We start from the raw sequence: 17643 nt of genomic DNA, 5'->3' as shown, positions 1-17643 counted from the left end.
GAGTGAAATAGCATCTCTGAGGTCAGAGGACACGTTGTGAGTGATGGCCTTTGCCACCGAGAGGTCTTGCAAGGGTTACAAAATATTTGATTCTGTGTGCTCCCTCTCCTGCACCCCCTCCCTCCAAGCCTGCAAAAGGACCACAGGCTTTTAGTAGATGCACACCCCACACAGTGTATTGGCCCTGTCACTAGTAAAATACTAATGTGGAGGATGTCTGCAAACGTATACATGAATCATTCAGTTAAGGCTCTGAATTGGTCTCCATGTAGGAAGGCCCACTTTGATTGACTCCACTTGTGTTTGGAATCATGGCAAACAGGATAGAATTCTTTAGCTTTTGGTTAACTTAAGATCCATAAATTCCTGGTAGGTATCATTCTGTGTTCCAAAGCTGCTTCCCCTTTAAACTAACATTAGTAACCTCATGCAGAGAAAGGAAAATCTCACACACCTTTGGGAAGCACTTCTCCTCTCAGTTAGACTATGAAGAGTATTGCTCATATACAATTTGCAATTGGCTCCATTGTACCCAAAGTATTAGTGGGTTTGATACTATGCTGTGTGCCTGATTGTGAAAAAGCTCCATTCTCTCAGGTTAAAATCATCAATATAGATCATGGACAATTACAGAGAAATAAGGACACATTGAATTTCTCTTAATGAAATCCTTAAAAGTGCTTCGATTCTTACATGTCAATCAGTAAAATATGTACACCACAGGGGAAAGTCTGCAGCAGAAACAAAACTATAATGTTGTCCCTCCGTGCTGTGTCCAGTGCTTTTTGTGAGCATGGTCCTAGCTGGGAGGTTAAGTACACAGAATTGTGCTAATATTTCTGCTCGTCTTTTATACACAGGGCTGGAATGGGAGAGGGAGGGCAGCAACATGTCTGAGGGTGTGTGCTAGGGGCGTGGGCTGAAAAGGTTGTTGAGGGTAGTATGGCATCTTTCATCTTTGTGAATGATGGATCCATGAGGTTTGAGAACGAAATAGAGGAAGGAAATAGGGCGAGTTAGAGTTATCACGACAGAAAAAGAAATAAAGAGAGCAAACAAGTGTGAATTTCAAGACAGGAATCAACAGAGAGGGAGGCATAATGATTATTTTTTTTTAATTAAATGTGACATTTTGAAAATTCCAACGCTGCAATTCATCACCTGAAAAAATGGGATTCAACAGTTTAATCTGTTTGCATTCTGGGCCAGAGAGGTTAAGTGAATTCGTAAGAATTATCATACCAGTAAAAAGGTACTTACAGGATTAATTCACTGCAGCTGCAATTATAATGGACAATTAGTGAGCAATTCAACAAATTCTTCAAAATAACAGGGAGGTGAAGGGTGAAGTTTGTGTGAATCAAATTGCGGAACAACATAATTTGAATATCAAGTTCTGGATATTCACAGCTAATAATATATTTCTTATTTTAATTCTTTTTTCTTTTTTTTTATTTTATTTAACCCCCACACTACCGCCTAACTGCGGTAGTGCTTATTTTTTCCCCAGCACCCATGTTGTGTGTGTGCAGGTGTGAGACACAGTGAGAGACACAAGGTGCACGAATCTTTATTCAAAGAGGGGCAGGCAGTCGGCCCTAACGACCCCCTTCACGGCCCGCTGCCTCGACCTGTTGTCGGCCTGTTTGGCCAGGCCCAGGAGCAGACCCACGAGGAGGTCTTCAGACCTGCCCTCCTTCCTCCGTACCGGGTGCCCAAAGATCAGGAGCGTGGGACTGATGTGCAGCCAAAAACAGAGGAGAAGGTTTTTCAGAAAATCAAAAAGGGAGTGCAAATGCCCACACCCAATATACACGTGGTCCACGGACTCCACAGCGCCACAGAACAAGCAGTTGGGCTGGGAGTCCGTGAACCACCGCAACCTGCGGTTGGAGGGGACTGCTGCATGCAGCACCCTCCAACCCAGATCCCCGAGAGAAATGGGGAGGACTCCCGCGTAGAGAGCCCTCCACTGGGGATCCCCACCGCCCGGTGGCAAATGGGCACGCCAAGGCGTGTCCGGACGGTGGATGAGGGAGAAGAGGTGGATGGTGTGCAGCAGCAGTTCGATACAGGGCCCTCCTTTTTACGTCCTTAAAAGGGACAAAATTTTAAAAAATAATGTATCTCTTAATCGCCTGAATTTGTTGACTGATCATTACAGTAGTCATGGTGTTGTTATAAACCAGGCCAGACCTCCTCAGAACATTAAGAAAATAGCCCAGACCTTAATTTTGTTCATTGTTTTAAGCAGGTGTAAAGTGGATATTCCAGGAAAGATGTCACTGATCAAACCACTTAGCTTTAAACACAACAGAATTTACAGGATTACCGAATAAAACACAAATAAAAGAGAACAGAATACCGAATATCATAACCTGACTGAGAACCCAACAGATCATCCCAACTTAATGATGCTGTTCCAAATACTTGCAACAATCCTCAAATTCCCCTTGGCACAGAAGGTAAAATCAAACACAGGGTCTTACAGGAAAGAGATGTCAGAGAGAGAGTGAGAGGAGGATCAGCATGGACCAACTGCTTTCGGTCCAGCAGCTTTTATAACTGCCCTGACTGCTTTTAGTGTATAGCCAGACCGCCGATAAACCAGAGAGAAGCTGAGCTGGGAGAACTGGCGACTCCCCTCACATTGTACAAGTGTTTTTTTAAGATTTAAAAGCCTTGTGCCTGAGGCACTATCTGTTAGTTTTAATCAAAATGGCCCTAAAACACTACGAGCCCAGACTTTTCGGAATCTGTGTTTCTATGACCTCCTGAGAAAAAAATGCTAGGGCAATATAACCTTGCTAAAGGAGCAGAATCATCACAGTGTTAAGGATCCGTTAGCTCAGTTGGCTGGGTGGCAGTTTTGTCATGCAGCATGATGACAACAGTATGAGTTCAATTCCCCCACAGGCTGAGGTTACTGTAGAGGTTCCATCTTCTCAACTTTGCCCCTGGCCTGTATTTGGTGGCCCTCAGGTTAATCCACTGCCAATTATCTCTCTCCAATCATTCCCTGCCACTATGGTGACATTACCTTTAATTTACATAACTGTATGTCTAATCTTGCCAGACAAGTAAAGAAATTTTATCAAAGTAGCGTTCTTTCAAGTCAGTCAGGTCAAGGTGGTACCTAAAACTTAGCTGGGATGTTCCCAATGACCAGGGAGTTCAGAACCAGGGGTCACAGCCTAACAATATGGGGTGGGTCATTTCAGTCTGAGATGAGGGTAAATTTCTTCACCCAGAGAGTGGTGAGCCTGTGGAATACTCTGCCACAGAAAGCAGCTGACGGCAATACATTACATGTTTTCAAGAAGGCGTTAAATATGGTTCTAAAGCTAAAGGGATCAAAGTATATGAGGAGAAAGTGGGAACAGGTTTGGAGGAGTACTTAGTTGGATGAACAGCCATGATCATATTGAAATGTGGAACCCCAGGACATCTCTGCAGGAGTCCCTCAGGGTAGTGTCCAAGGTTCAACCATCTTAAGCTGCTTCATCAATGACTCCCTTCATCATAGGTCAGAAGTGGGGATGTTCGTCGATGATTGCACAATGTTCAGCACCATTTGTGAATCCTCAGATACTGAAGAGTTAATGTTCAAATGCAATAAGATCTAGGCTATATGCAGAGGCTTGGGCTGATAAGTCGCAAGTAACATTTGCATCACATAAATGCCAGGCAATGACCATCACCAATAAGAGGCATTCCAACCCTGCTCCTTGAGATCCAATGTTGTTACCATCACTGAATCCCCCACTATCAACAATCTGACCAGAAACTCAACTGGAGTCGCCACATAAATGCAATGGCTATAAGACCAGGGCAAAGGCTAAGCATACTGCAGCCAAAAGCTCAGCTCCTGGCTCCCCAAATCCTGTCCACCATCTATAAGGCACAAGTGGCGGCACGGTGGCACAGTGGTTATCATTGCTGCCTCAAAGAGACCCGGGTTCAATTCCCGCCTCGGGCGACTGTCTGTGTGGAGTTTGCACATTCTCCTCGTGTCTGTGTGGGTTTCCTCCGGGTGCTCCGGTTTCCTCCCACAGTCCAAAGGTGTGCAGGTCAGGTGAATTGGCCACGCTAAACTTGCCCGTAGTGTTAGGTGAAGGGGTAAATGTAGGGGAATGGGTCTGGGTGGGTTGCGCTTCGGCGGGTCAGTGTGGAATTGTTGGGCCAAAGAGCCTGTTTCCACACTGTAAGTAATCTAAGAAAAAATCAGGTGAGTGATGGAATACTCTCCATTTGCCTGGGTGGGTGTCATTCTAACAATGCTCAAGAAGCTTGACACCATCCGAGACAAAGTCAAAAAGTGTGACACTGGAAAAGCAAAGCAGGTCAGGTAGCATCCAAGGAGCATCCAAGCGTAAGCCCTTCATCAGTGTCTTTCCAGTGCCATACTTTTTGACTCTGATCTCCAGCGTCTGTAGTCCTCACTTTCTCTCTCGATCCAAGACAAAGCAACCCGCTTGATTGACAACACATCTACAAGCATCCACTCCCTCCAACACTGATGCTCAGTAGCAGTAGTGTGTACTATCCACAAGATGACTGCAGAAATTCACAAAAGATCATTAGACAGCATTTTCCAAACACAGGACCACTTCCATCTACAAGGACAGGGGCAGCAGATACATGGGATCTCAACCACCTTCAAGTTTCCCTCCAAGCCACCAGCATCCTGACTTGGATATATATTGCTGTTCCTTCACTATCTCTGGGTCAAAATCCTGGAATTCCTTCCCTAATGGCATTGTGAGTCAATTGTTGGACAGGAGCAGATCAAAATGGCAGCTCACCACCACCTTCTCAAGTGGCAACTAGGGATGCGCAATAAATGCTCACTGGACAGCGACGTCCATGTCCCATGAATGGTTTTTAAAAAGCTGACTCAAAGAGGCAAACGGTCTACTCCTACTCCTATTTTTCTCTGTTTCTAAAAAATGTTGTTCAGCAACAAACCCCTCTTCCCCTCCCCTGACCCCGACTCTTCATCTCCACAAAGTGAACGCTTTGAAAACATTGCAGCTTATTAGTTCTATATATTTTTCCCCTACCCCTGGAATGTCTACACTGGCATTATCAACGAGACAAATAGACCTGTTTCTAGTGTTACAAAGGACTGGTCAGGAAAGCCTGAAGCATTGCAATACCAATACCTTTCTTGACTGATTAAATTACTCAACTCGGCAACGGAAAGAAAACAAAATAAAGAGGAAATATTAGGAAGTTGTACTGAAAAGCAGGTGCAACAATATGTCCATAGGGATGGATGATGTACTTGTACCATTATAAAAATAAAGTGCAGTGCATCAAGGGGGTATCTAAGCTCTGAGCATATTTGAATCACAGGCAAATATCACTAGCATTTAACTGTTTGCTTAAGATGATACATTTTCAACCTCATCAATAATCCTAACTTGAGCATATTGGAATAAAATGATGCTGGAAATCAGTGAACTTCTAATGGAGAGGAAAACTGACATTTGCCATAGAGGTGAGCAGTGTCTTATTTCACTCTGTTTCTCCTTACAAAGGGAACAGGCACATAATGGCTTTGAATTACATGACAGACATTTACAGTTGGCTTCACACCAAATGAGAAGCTCCCACAAGAAATAGTTGGAAATCATTAAAATATGATAATACCAGGAGTGTCAACCCACTGTCTCATAAATCAAGAGACAGACTCTGAGAATTCAAGATATTTGGTAAAATATTCATCGGGCTGCATTTTTTCAAATACAAGCCAAATAAATTTAGTCACATTTCACAATGGGCTACAAAGTGAAGTCGAATATGATCATGGGTAACAGTACGTCCCTACCCAATGAGCCCAATACATTCTACATTTGCTTTGAAAAGAAGGACAGTGAAATGAGGTCACCTATCCCAACAACCTTAGGTGCACTTCTACCCGTGGTCATGGCTGCAGACATGAGAATGGCCTTTGTGATAGTGAACACATGGAAAGCAACTGACCCGGACGGAGACCCTGGCCGTGCACCCAGTTCCTGTGCAGACCAGCTGCAGGAGTATTCACAGGAAATTTCAAAAACAGTAAAAAATGAAAGCATACTTATTTAGAAGTGGTGAGTTGATGGCAGGATGGCTTGGAATCAAAAGGGCTGAATTTTAAGGTGCTAGGTATAGGAATACAGATAGCTGGGAGTCAACATACCAGCGCTGGCCAGGTTGCTGTTTTCCTTATACAGCTACCAGCACTGGCACCTTTAACCAGAGTGGCTAAGGTATAGTCATAAAATCCCACCTGATCCACTAACATTGTTAAAAAGAGCTCATTGGGAACTCCTTCCAGGGGTATGTTGTGATTTTCACAGGGGTGAAACATCTGGCACACAGAGCTGAATGGAGGTGGACAGATAATTTGGATCCAGTCATGGCCACACTGTGCACTAACTGTAACCCATGTAAAGGTGAAAGGCACAGAAAGGAACTGACCTGTTAGTCATATGGCACATTGCAGGGAGACTTGACAATTTGCACTCAAGGATGTGAGGGGATTGTCACCTTCCTGGCATTGCAAGGGTGGAGTGCAGCGAACAAGGCTCCGAAACCCACTTGAGGGAACCACCCAAGCATAAAGAAGGCTGTAATTGGCAGTGGGAATAAGACTGTCAGAGTTAGGGCTCTGCAATGATGAAGGGTAACCCCTCCACAGGAAGGGAAAAGCCCAGGACTCCAGGAGGATAGAGGAGAGGACTGAATGACAGGAAGGTCACAGAGGGCAATCCCTTAGCATTGGATGTACCACGAAAGAACTACTTTCAGATTACTTGTCATAGGATACTTCAACTCTCCAGACAGATGGGCACAGCGATCTGTGTCGTCATTGCCAGGCCTCACACCTTAGTAAATCTCACTGGTGGCTATCCGATTCAGATTGTCTTGAATGTCAGGCTCATTCTAACTGCAGACTCTGGCAGCATCTTACAAATAGCTTCTCCTCTTCATGACTGCATCAGCCCTTTGGTATGCTCCATATAACCTGATGAGGCACTAGCTGGAGTATAATTCAGAGTTCCCAATGCCATCAATGCCATTGACTTTTCCAGCCTGCTGAGTGTGGAATGCATCTTGTGAATGTCAGTGCACAGTACGAGAATACACACCAAGTGGTGCTGCATACAACCCTCTGTGAAACTGGCCATTGTTCCAGTGTTAACGACAAAATCCCCCACTTTGCACATGAGCTGAATGGATTTCTCCATTCCCATTCCATGACCCCACATTGACTCATGAAACTCCAAGATGTGGAGCACATCAGTTACTGCTGGTTTAGGTGGAGCCCCTTCCCAGTAACTCCCAAGACCTTGTATCTGTGCCTGACTGAGCAGGGCTGTTAGAGTTCGCCATCCAGTGAGGTTAGGCTCACAACTACATCTGCCTCTGGTATTTCCTTATGCACACGAGTGCTATGCTCATCACTCAAGGTCATCCTTTGTAACTATGCATATGGACCCATCGAGGGGATTATATCTGCAATAGTGAGGGATACAGTTGTAAGCTATGAGAGTGTTTCTTCAGAGTTCTGCAGATCACTGCTCTGATGGTCAGTGCTTTGGTCTCATTGCCTCAACATCTGTATCCAGGGTCAGGGGAGGGACACAGATTGTGATCTTGCCTTGGACTCTATAAACCTTTCGAATGTTGAGGATTTTCAATGCAGCTGGGTGTTTGGTATTCTTTGCAATGTACCCCCTTAATTAATACATTTTCCTCCCTAATCACCAGCTCCACTGTAGATATCTATTTTGCCATGCCATGATCAATAAGCCTGATGATACGCATAGTCCAGCCCTCCATGACATTGAAGACAGGGAATCCATCCTCCAATCTGGGTCATCTTGTAGGCATGAGGTGCCCCTTTCTTCTGCAAGATTAAAACAGAATGGGATCAGGCATTGCTAACCTCTTGGCCAGTCCCAGCTTCTCTTATCCATTGGAAGTTGTGGCTGTGCTCCTCAGCAGCACTGTGGCTTTCAGCCATCTTGTGGTCTTTCAGACACACACACACATGCTCTCCATGTTTAGGATCAGCTTTTATCCTGTTGTCTGGAGGGTGAATAACCAGAGAGTCTTTCCTGAGAGCTGAAAGTTGCATTCCCTTGTCAGAGTGTAACAGTTTATTAAACCTACTCTTACATTGGACCCACATTCTGAATGCCACATTCTACTTCTTGTCTGGGTCAGTTCTCTCCATCCACACCTGGTTGGCACTCGGTGAGTGAACTCCCTGTGCCACCTTCTGTTGCTTTCACCTAGCCATGGTCTGGGAAGAGGGCCTTTCCCCTCTTTCATTGAAGACCTTCCAGGTCTACATCCAGGAAGTGAGGAGATGCCTAGGCTTGGATTCCAGATCCTGTCCTGAGATGTTCTATAGTTTGATGATTCAACAATTTTTCAAGCTAAACGTTAAGCAACAGTCACAATAATGGTTGCCATGATCTGTTTAAATTAGAACCACATTTAAACATTCCTGCTAACATCCCAAGCCTTGCAGTTACTGATTGGTTGCCCAAAACAATAGGCTGTGACATCTCTTCAGTTCAAACCTTTTCAGATATGTATTGCTCATATCTATTGCCAAATTTCCAGGTCAATTAAAAAATCAAGACGTTCCTGATCTGTAATCTTTAAAGGTAAAAGACAACCTGGAGTCTTAACACTAGCTTTACCACAATCTTTTCCTCGCCTCATTCGCACCATTTTTAAGTCTGACTGACTGACGATCTGTAGCACACGTTTTCAGCCATCTGTTTTTTTCTTGCCATGCAGCTGGTGGTTCCCTATGAGAATGCCACTATTTGAAGGCTGAAGAAGAGGAATGGCAAAATGATGCCAGTCACAGCTGGTAACACCACACAAGAGCGGTGCCCACCTGGCATCACTGTCCAAAAAGCTTTCCCTTGTGATCAGAGCAGGAGCTTAAGCATTGAAACTGCCAAGATGACATACAGGAATCTCAGCAGCCATCAGCATGCAGCCCGTGGTGGCCATGATTAAATGCACGTGTCCCACGCAGATACAGCAAATAGAAAGAGGCTGGGACGGAACACTTACAGAAGAAACTTGTTGCTGCATTCAGTGCTCTACTGGATAACACTTCAAGTCATTAAAAGACCATGGGAGGAAACAGTAACATACTGGTGTCATGCATTTATAGCATATGATATTAGGATTCCTATTTTGAATGTTTTTTAATATATTTAAGGTTGTGTAGCTAGGTCCACTGAATGGTCCCTTGAAATTGTATCTAATGACTGCCTAGTATTCTGACTGGGAGCTCCGACAGTGACAAGTCAGGAAGAAGTTCTCTACAGGTTTTAATAAGTTCTCTAGTGCACCATCAGTAGCACTTGCAGCTTGCAGCAACATACTGACGATAACTTTATAATTTGCTGTATTCTGGTGATTTATTTTTCTTGCTGTCAGAAACAGCAATATTTCTTTAAATTACCGCAAGGCCTCAATTGATGTCAGGAGCTTTCTGAGAGAATATCAATTAGGCTGATTCCACAAACAGAGGTGATGGCACCACGCTAACAGGCAGATGTGTGCTAATGATGCACTGTCCAGCTCCTGCAAGAACAAACTCCCTTCCCCAAAACAATAGGCTGTGGCATCTCTTTAGTTTAAACCTTTTCAGATATGTATTGCTAATATCTAGACTTGAATTGCAAGTCAACTGGTGATTTCTGTTTTTGAAACTATTGGCAGCAAAATGGAGTTTTAAAACAAAACCTCCTGCCTGCTGGTCACATAACCTGGCTGGTCGCTGCCAGAAAAGGAAAGTAGGAAAATGTGGCACCAATATTCAACCAAATGGCAATGGTAGACTTCTATCAGTTTTTGTGAGAAAGAGATGAGGGAAACCATAGCACCAAGAATGTCCAATTTATGAAGAGAGCAGGTGAGGGAAGTAAGGATCTCTAACATCAAGCTAGTTCGAGATGGAATTTCAGTATTTGTCTAGCACTTCCAGAAATAGAGTGCAGCAATATTGTCTTGCTTCAGTTTGTACCAATCACTTTAATTGTTTGTTTTTAAAATTGAATGTAATCATATTGAGCTGATGAGCAGTTTCTCATCTCATCATCTAAAACCTTAATGTGATGCTCCCAATGGTCCTTGTTTGATATGCTTATGGAAACAGCTTTTCTTTGCCGACCCGATGCAGATCTGTTATAATCTTGCACACCTCTATCAAATATCCCCTCAATCTCCTTTTATTCTGAGAAAAAACAAGACCATCTACCCCAATCTAACCTTCAAGTTAAAATCTCTCGTCCCTGGGACTGTTGTCATAAGTGATGATAATATAAGGTCTATGTCTTCAAGCGTGTAATGTAACAAAGGCAATTTGAACAGACTACATGTCCATAATGAAATTCAAAAGACCACAATTTACCTTCCATTAAATAGGAATGGCCTTGAACCACATAACTGAAATTGATTCACTGATACTAAAATATTACCATCTACCTTCTGTTTTGCATCATTGGTCATTGATCATGTGATTGGAACTGGTTCTCTGATACTAAATACACTTCTGTCTAAACTCAGAAGAAAGTAGCAGCAGGCTATGGAATAACACTGACAAGAAACTGGCTGCTGAGAAAGGCTGAGCTATTTTTGGCTTTCAAAAAAACCACAAGGCTGAAAGCAATTTTTGAAAGCCTCTCAGTCTAATTCCAAAACTCTGAGTTCTCCTGTAAAGAAATTGGACCTTGATACAATAACCATGAGTGTCTGACTACATGACAGCTGAGTAGCTTTGTCTACAAAGAACAGTGCTGTAAATCTGGGTATCTGACCCAGCTGTCTGAACTCATCTCAAATACAAAAGTGGGAAAGAGCTTCCTTTTTCAGTGGCCTCTCAAAGACACATTGAGCTATGAACTATTCTTTTACTTTAATACTTTTAGAAATACACCGTCTTTTTCAGTGATGTAACATTAGCTCATTTGGGGTCAGTATGGTGAATGATTAATCCTCTTTGTTTAAACTCAACAAAATCTGCTGCTGGTGGTCTTAAATTGACCACACAATAACAGCAATTTTGAAACATCTACATTTTCAAATTAAACCATAATGATTATGGTTGAGAATTCAGAGTATCAGTTTATCTCTCCTCTCATGTTTGTATCAGATGTATAAAGTTGCTCCAGGATTTATGACAATTAGATAAATGCAAGCAAAAAGGGGAAATTTCAATAATTGATCATTTTTGTAAACAAAGGACTATAGCTGCAGGTTCTGCATAATAACACAAGGAAGTAACATGGCTAGGTTCCACGTAAAAGTGTTTGGAGGACGTGAAGCTAAATTTGGCAAAATCTAGGGTTCCTAAAAATGGAACAGCCACAGCACATAGCTACACTGGTAGAATTTAATACACAAAGTTAGGCATGAGTCCCAAGGCACAAAACATGCTAGCTGAACAGTGGATCTTCCTTCGGATTTGAAAGACACAGTACAACATTGAAACTAAAACAGAGCAGGATGTCCTAGTCAATGTTCACTGGAAGAGCAGGAGCTACAATTAGAGTTTCAAGGTCAAGAGAGGAAAAGGGAAGATAGAGGGAACATGGTTCCCAATTCAAACAGCTGGAAGGGTGTTACAGGCACTAAATTGTAGGGAATTGAAACAGGCCACAGCGGCTAGAGAAAACCTAACTTGGTCCATTGGAAATTTCAATACCATTACCCAGAAACAAATATTGGTGCACTGAAATATTCCCAAGTTGTCCACAGTTTTGAAGGGGAGGACATGACAATATTTTTTCAGCCTTTGGAGACGCCAGTATCTCAATTACACTGCTGGTATTTTGGGTACTCGTGATACCAGGTCAGCGAGTTGGAAAAACCCAAGAGGTTTATTTTATACTGCCCTCTGATAATTATGCCATTTTCAATGAAAGTAAAAGTTTCTCTTCTCAAAGCCAATGAACCCAAGCAGGAAACAAACTGCCAACAATTCTACAATTCCTTTCAAACACTCAAGAGTCCTCCCTAGAGTTTGAAAGATTTAAACAGCTTTCTTTTGACCTTTTGAGTTTGTGTCCTATAAATAGATTATATTTGCAAAGGCTTAAGAGAAAGCGCACTGCTCGAGGTGTTTAAAATTTGTTTTCCATACAGCATAAAACTCACAGAAAGGATCAAAGGGTTTCCATAGGTTCAGCAATAATGGCTAAAATTAAACTGATAAACCTCAAAATCAAAGCAAATCAACAACGAAAAGATTAAAAGGAGGTTGAGGGAACAAGGAGTGCCGACTTGCCACCTGAAAGCGCAACAAACATCACAGTGCTAGGAAAGTGACATTTCTTGTAAAAATGTAGCCGCAGACTAAGTGACTCAAAGGGGTAATGATAGTCAGTGTGAATCTAAGCTTACCAATAGTAGGAATAGACCTACTGGTGGGGAAAGACTTGGTGAAAAACAGGCACTGTGCGCAGGGGTCTCATATAGGAACTGGAGTAACAAAAGAGAACAAGAAAGAAAGAGCTGTTCAGTTTGAATGATAAAATCCCTAACATCCTACAGGCTGCAATAAAGCCAATAAATCAAAGAGAAGTTAGAGAATTTTCCAAAAGCCTGGAGAAAGTTTCTGAGGCAGAAAGAATCAGAACAAAAAAAAAATTACAGGACAATAGATTTAAATGAGAGTAAATAAGGGAATTTAAATTAATCTGAAGAGGATAGCAGACATCTTTTCAGATTCCTAATTTATCAGACTCAGGGGCTGTGGACAGCCATGAAAGGATTAACAACTTGGCAGAGTTCACAGCAAAACAGTAAGGGTCATTTATATATTACAAGCTTCTTAACAAAGTCCAGCCTAGTGAACCTTACCCTCCACATTAAAACCAGCATGAAATCTGAGCTTCTATAAAGAATCACATATCTGATAAAGCCAGTTTTCCCAAAATCCTGTGTGCCAAAGTTAATAAACATTCACTGGATAACTGGGATTTGTAAGGAAAGAGAATGGAACAGAGAAACTATAGCAGTATCAGACTAATGTGTGTAAATCTAAGAGTAGAAGGACAGTGCATATATTCACTTGTGTTTTGTTTCACAAGCAAACCATGTTTTAAAAAAAAAGAATTCAATCTTGTTCCCCTAGGACAGCGGTGTGTCAGAGCGGTGTGCATCATGCCCAGCAAAGGCATGAGAATATTATAAATTTTAATAGGGCAACTCTTGATAAATGGGCACTTATGAACTATTAATATGGCTGCTGAGAAGATCAGATGACCTTTGCACCATCAACACCAAACTTTCAGAAAGTGTTTGCTTCAACAGTACACACACTAAAAGTGGGACAATACAGAAAATATTAGGATGGCCTTGTACAAGGATGACACACAAATTTGTGAAGCATTTCATATTAAAGGGGGTCTTGTGGCACAGTGATAGTTTCCCTATCTCTGAACCAGGAGGCCTGAGTTCAAGTCCTGTGAGAGAGGTGTGTAATGGCATCTTTAAGCAGGTTTATTAGAATATATCCAGAAAGTTCCAAAATAAATCATCATCTCCTTTTTAAATGATGTCTTTAGACACTACTAACACTTGTTTGTGTTTGAAGGTTAGGCCAAAACACAGAGTCTATGTCTTCAGGCTTGTAATGTAACAAAGGAAAGCTAAAAAGATCACTTCTCCACAAGTTGTGTGTGAAAGACGACATTTATCTTCTATTGGATATCAATGAGCATTGATCTTGTGACTTCAAATGGTTATCTGAATCCAGAAGGGCACCATCAATCTTCCATTGTGTATCAATGGATACTGATAATTTGACTGAATTGGTTTTCCCATTCCGACATCCTTTTATCACTAATTTCAAAAGATAACTGCAGAATAACACAAGTAAAACAATCATTGAAAAGAAAGGCTGTGCTGCTTTCTCCTTTTGAGAGCCCCAAAAGCTTTAAAATCTTTTAAAATGCCTCCCTGCCTGATGCCAATGCTCTGCGTACACCTGTGAAGGAAATGGACCTGTCAATATAACAGTCACAGATGCCTGCTGACATAACTGGGTGATCAGTCTTTACTTTAAAGAAACCCTGCAGTTAAATCTGGATATCCATAAAATCATAAGCCATAAAGAGCAGAATTAGGCCATTCAGCCCATCAAGTCTGGTCTCCCATTAAATGAATGATGACTGATAAAGAATTCCACAGGTTCATTACCTGCTGACAGAAGAAATTCCTTCTCATCCTTCCTTGAAGTAGATGATCCCTTATTCTGAGATTACTCCATCTGGTCTGAGACTCTCCTATAAAGAGAAATAACCTTTCTGCATCTACCCGGTCAAGTCCCCTCAGAATCTTGCATGTTTCAATAATATCACCTCTCATTCTAAACTCACTCCAATGAGAACAGGCTTAACCTACTCAAAGCCTTCCCATACACCAGCCCCTCCATGTCTGGGATCAGCATAGTAATCCTACTATGGACTGCCTACAATGCCAGTATATCCTGCCTTTGATAAGGGACCCGAATCCGTTCACAGTATTTCAGCCGTCAGTGCTTTGTATAATTTTAGCAAAACCTTGCTACTTTTATACTCCATTCCCTTTGAAACAAAGGTCAACATTCCACTTGTCTTACCTATTACCTGATGAATTTGGATGTTATCTTTTTGTGATTCATGCACGGGGAAATCCCTCTGTGCTGTGGCTTTCTGCAGTTTTTCTCCATTCAAATAGTATTCAACTCCTCACATTAATTTTCCCACATTATATTTCATCTGCCAAATATTTCCCCCATTCCCTTAACCTGACTATACCACTCTTTGTAGAATCTCTACTACTTGCCTTCCAACCGATTTTTGTGTTATCCACAAACTTGGTTATACCACATTCACTTTCTTCACCCAAATCATTGATATAAATTGTAAATAATCATGACTCCAGCACTGATCCATGTGACACTCCACGAGTGGTTATAGGCTCCCCTATTCCCAACTGTCTAACTTCTATTACTTAGCCAGTCCTTAATCCATGCTAACATATTACATTCAACACCTTTAGCTCATATCAAGTAGTCTAATACTTGCACTTTATCAAATGCCTCTGAAAATTCAAATATATTATAGCACTTACTATTTCCCCTTTATCTATCCTGCTTGTTACCTCTTTGAAGAATTCTAATACATTTGTCTGGCATGATTACCCCTTTGTGAAGCCATGCTGAATCTCCTTGATCATATTATAAATTTCTAAATGCTCTCAATCTTTGTAACAGACTCTAACATTTTCCCAATCTCAGTCTTTAACCTAAATTCCCTATGGTTATCTGTTCATTTTCTTTTTCAATGATGGTGCTTCATTGGCAATTTTCCAAAGCTCTGGGACTCTTTCAGAATCTAAGGGTTCTTGGATGATAGTGACCAATGCAACTATTACCTCTGTAGATACTCCATAGGATGCATCCCAGCAGGTCCGGGGAACTCACTGGTCTTTGCCCCATGAGTTTCCTTTTGTTGAGTGATAGTTATTGAATTTATTTCTTCACATCCTTTTGCCCCTTGATTATTTAGTAATTTTGGAACGCGATTAATGTCTTCCAACGTGAAGTATTTATTCAACTCTTCTGCCATTTCCTGGTTCCTCATTATTATCTTCCCATCCTTGTTCTCTAAAGGACCAGAGTTTAACTTTTCACATACAGGCTTTCCCTGGGCTATGAATGCCCGAGTTACAAATGCCTGACTTACAAACTGATCTCCTTAAAGCCTCTAAAATCACGTTACGTACAATGGTTCGTACTAACGAATGGATGGACTACTTTGCGCAAAGCTCAAAACACTGCGTGCTTTCAGCAGATCATTGGCCTGAAGGATTATTATATTATATTATATTATATTATATTATGTTATATTATATTTAAGATGTTTTAGGTAAAATATGTACTCTATACTGACAAACATTTGACTAATTGATGCTAGATGTGAACCGTACGTAACTGTTCTGACTTACATACAAATTCGACTTACAAACAGACTTAAAAACAGAACTTGTTTGTAACCCGGGGACTTCCTATACTTAAGGAAGTTCTTGCTGTCCGTCTTGATATTATTTCCAGATTACTCGAAAAATTTAACTTCTCCTTTTTGTTTTGGTTGGTCTTACTAGGTTTTTAAAATGCTCCCAAACCCCTGCCTTACCATTAATCTTTGCCACATTGTATGTTTTCTTTCAATTTGTTGCAATGCTTAACTTTCCGGTTAACCATAGTTGGCTTATCGCCTTTCCAGAATCCTTCTACCCTATTGGAATATATCTTTACTGAACAGTGTTTCTGTTAAACTCCCTGTTCACCCAGAGAGTAGTGGGTATCAGTGGAATTTGCTGCCCAGTTTTGGTTTTGAAATGGAAACACTCAACTCCTTTCAAAGGACCTGGATCTGCCCATCACATGCTATAACTAGAAGGGTACAGACTGGAAACTGGAAAATGGGATTAAATGGTCAGATAATTTATTCAACTGATGCAGACAAAATGGGCTGAATGACCTCTTCTTAAGCTGTAACTTTTCTGGGCTTCTAGTTACTAAGAATTGTATTAGTGGGACTAATATATCCTGAGTTACATTCCCAAAGCCTTGCAGAATTGCCGGCATCTCTAGTAAATCTCACGTATTTTCTTACTTTATTGCAAAAGAAAGCCTTTAATCTCATCTTTAACAAATGCCTCTCATCCCTGGTGTGAATCTCTTTGTCATCTACTCAGTAAGACTTTTTAATGTTCTTAAGCCAAACCTGGAACGCAAAATAATGAAGATGTTGGATTGAGAATGTACCAAGGCCAGTGAGTAAAACAAATAAAAATAATCCTCGCAAAAATTAAAGTGAGATGTTATCTGCTGAGCTGATGAACAGGCAGTAAATATTGCAATATCAAAAAAGTCAAGGAAATAACTGTTGAGAGACTGAATGTAAACCATGGAATGTAAGCTCTAGAATTTATTTTCAGTGAACAAGCCTACAGCCAAGTAAGTAACTCACTGCTGCAAAGGTTTAAAATGTTGAAGTATATGAAGTATCCTAATGTTATCTGACAGAGATTGTTCAAGAGCTGGAATCATCAGTTCTGATGGGATTGTTCCTAACATCTAGAGTCTGAGTTCTCCAATTTTGTCCATGTTTCCATACTTCATTTTTGAAACTTTATTGCTGGAACAGCACAGCAGGTCAGGCAGCATCCAGGGAACAGGAGATTCGACGTTTCGGGCACAGGCCCTTCTTCAGGAATGAGCAGAGAGTGTTCAGCAGGAGAAGATAAAAGGTAGGGAGGAGGGACTTGGAGGAGGGGAGTTGGAAATGTGATAGGTGGAAAGAGGTCAAGGTGAGGGTGATAGGTCGGAGTAGGATGGAGGCGGAGAGGTCAACAAGAAGACTGCAGGTCAGGAAGGCGACGTGGTCGACGGTGCCCTCCACCGCATCTCCTCCACTTCCAACTCCCCTCCTCCAAGTCCCTCCTCCCTACCTTTTATCTTCTCCTGCTGAACACTCTCTGCTCATTCCTGAAGAAGGGCATGTGCCCGAAACGTCGAATCTTCTGTTCCCTAGATGCTGCCTGACCTGCTGTGCTGTTCCAGCA

The 17643-nt window shown here is 41.8% G+C and overlaps 1 non-coding gene across 1 annotated transcript; it reads left to right on the top strand.

The window, feature by feature from the left end:
- Positions 1 to 13327: 13327 nt before the first annotated feature.
- On the top strand, positions 13328 to 13431 carry LOC122552073. The gene has a single exon (XR_006312291.1). It is a non-coding gene; the product is annotated as a U6 spliceosomal RNA (small nuclear RNA).
- The last annotated feature ends 4212 nt before the right edge of the window (positions 13432 to 17643 follow it).

Source organism: Chiloscyllium plagiosum, chromosome 7, assembly GCF_004010195.1.
Source record: "Chiloscyllium plagiosum isolate BGI_BamShark_2017 chromosome 7, ASM401019v2, whole genome shotgun sequence".
NCBI classification, from domain to species: domain Eukaryota; kingdom Metazoa; phylum Chordata; class Chondrichthyes; order Orectolobiformes; family Hemiscylliidae; genus Chiloscyllium; species Chiloscyllium plagiosum.
This window is presented reverse-complemented; position numbering and strand designations above follow the sequence as displayed.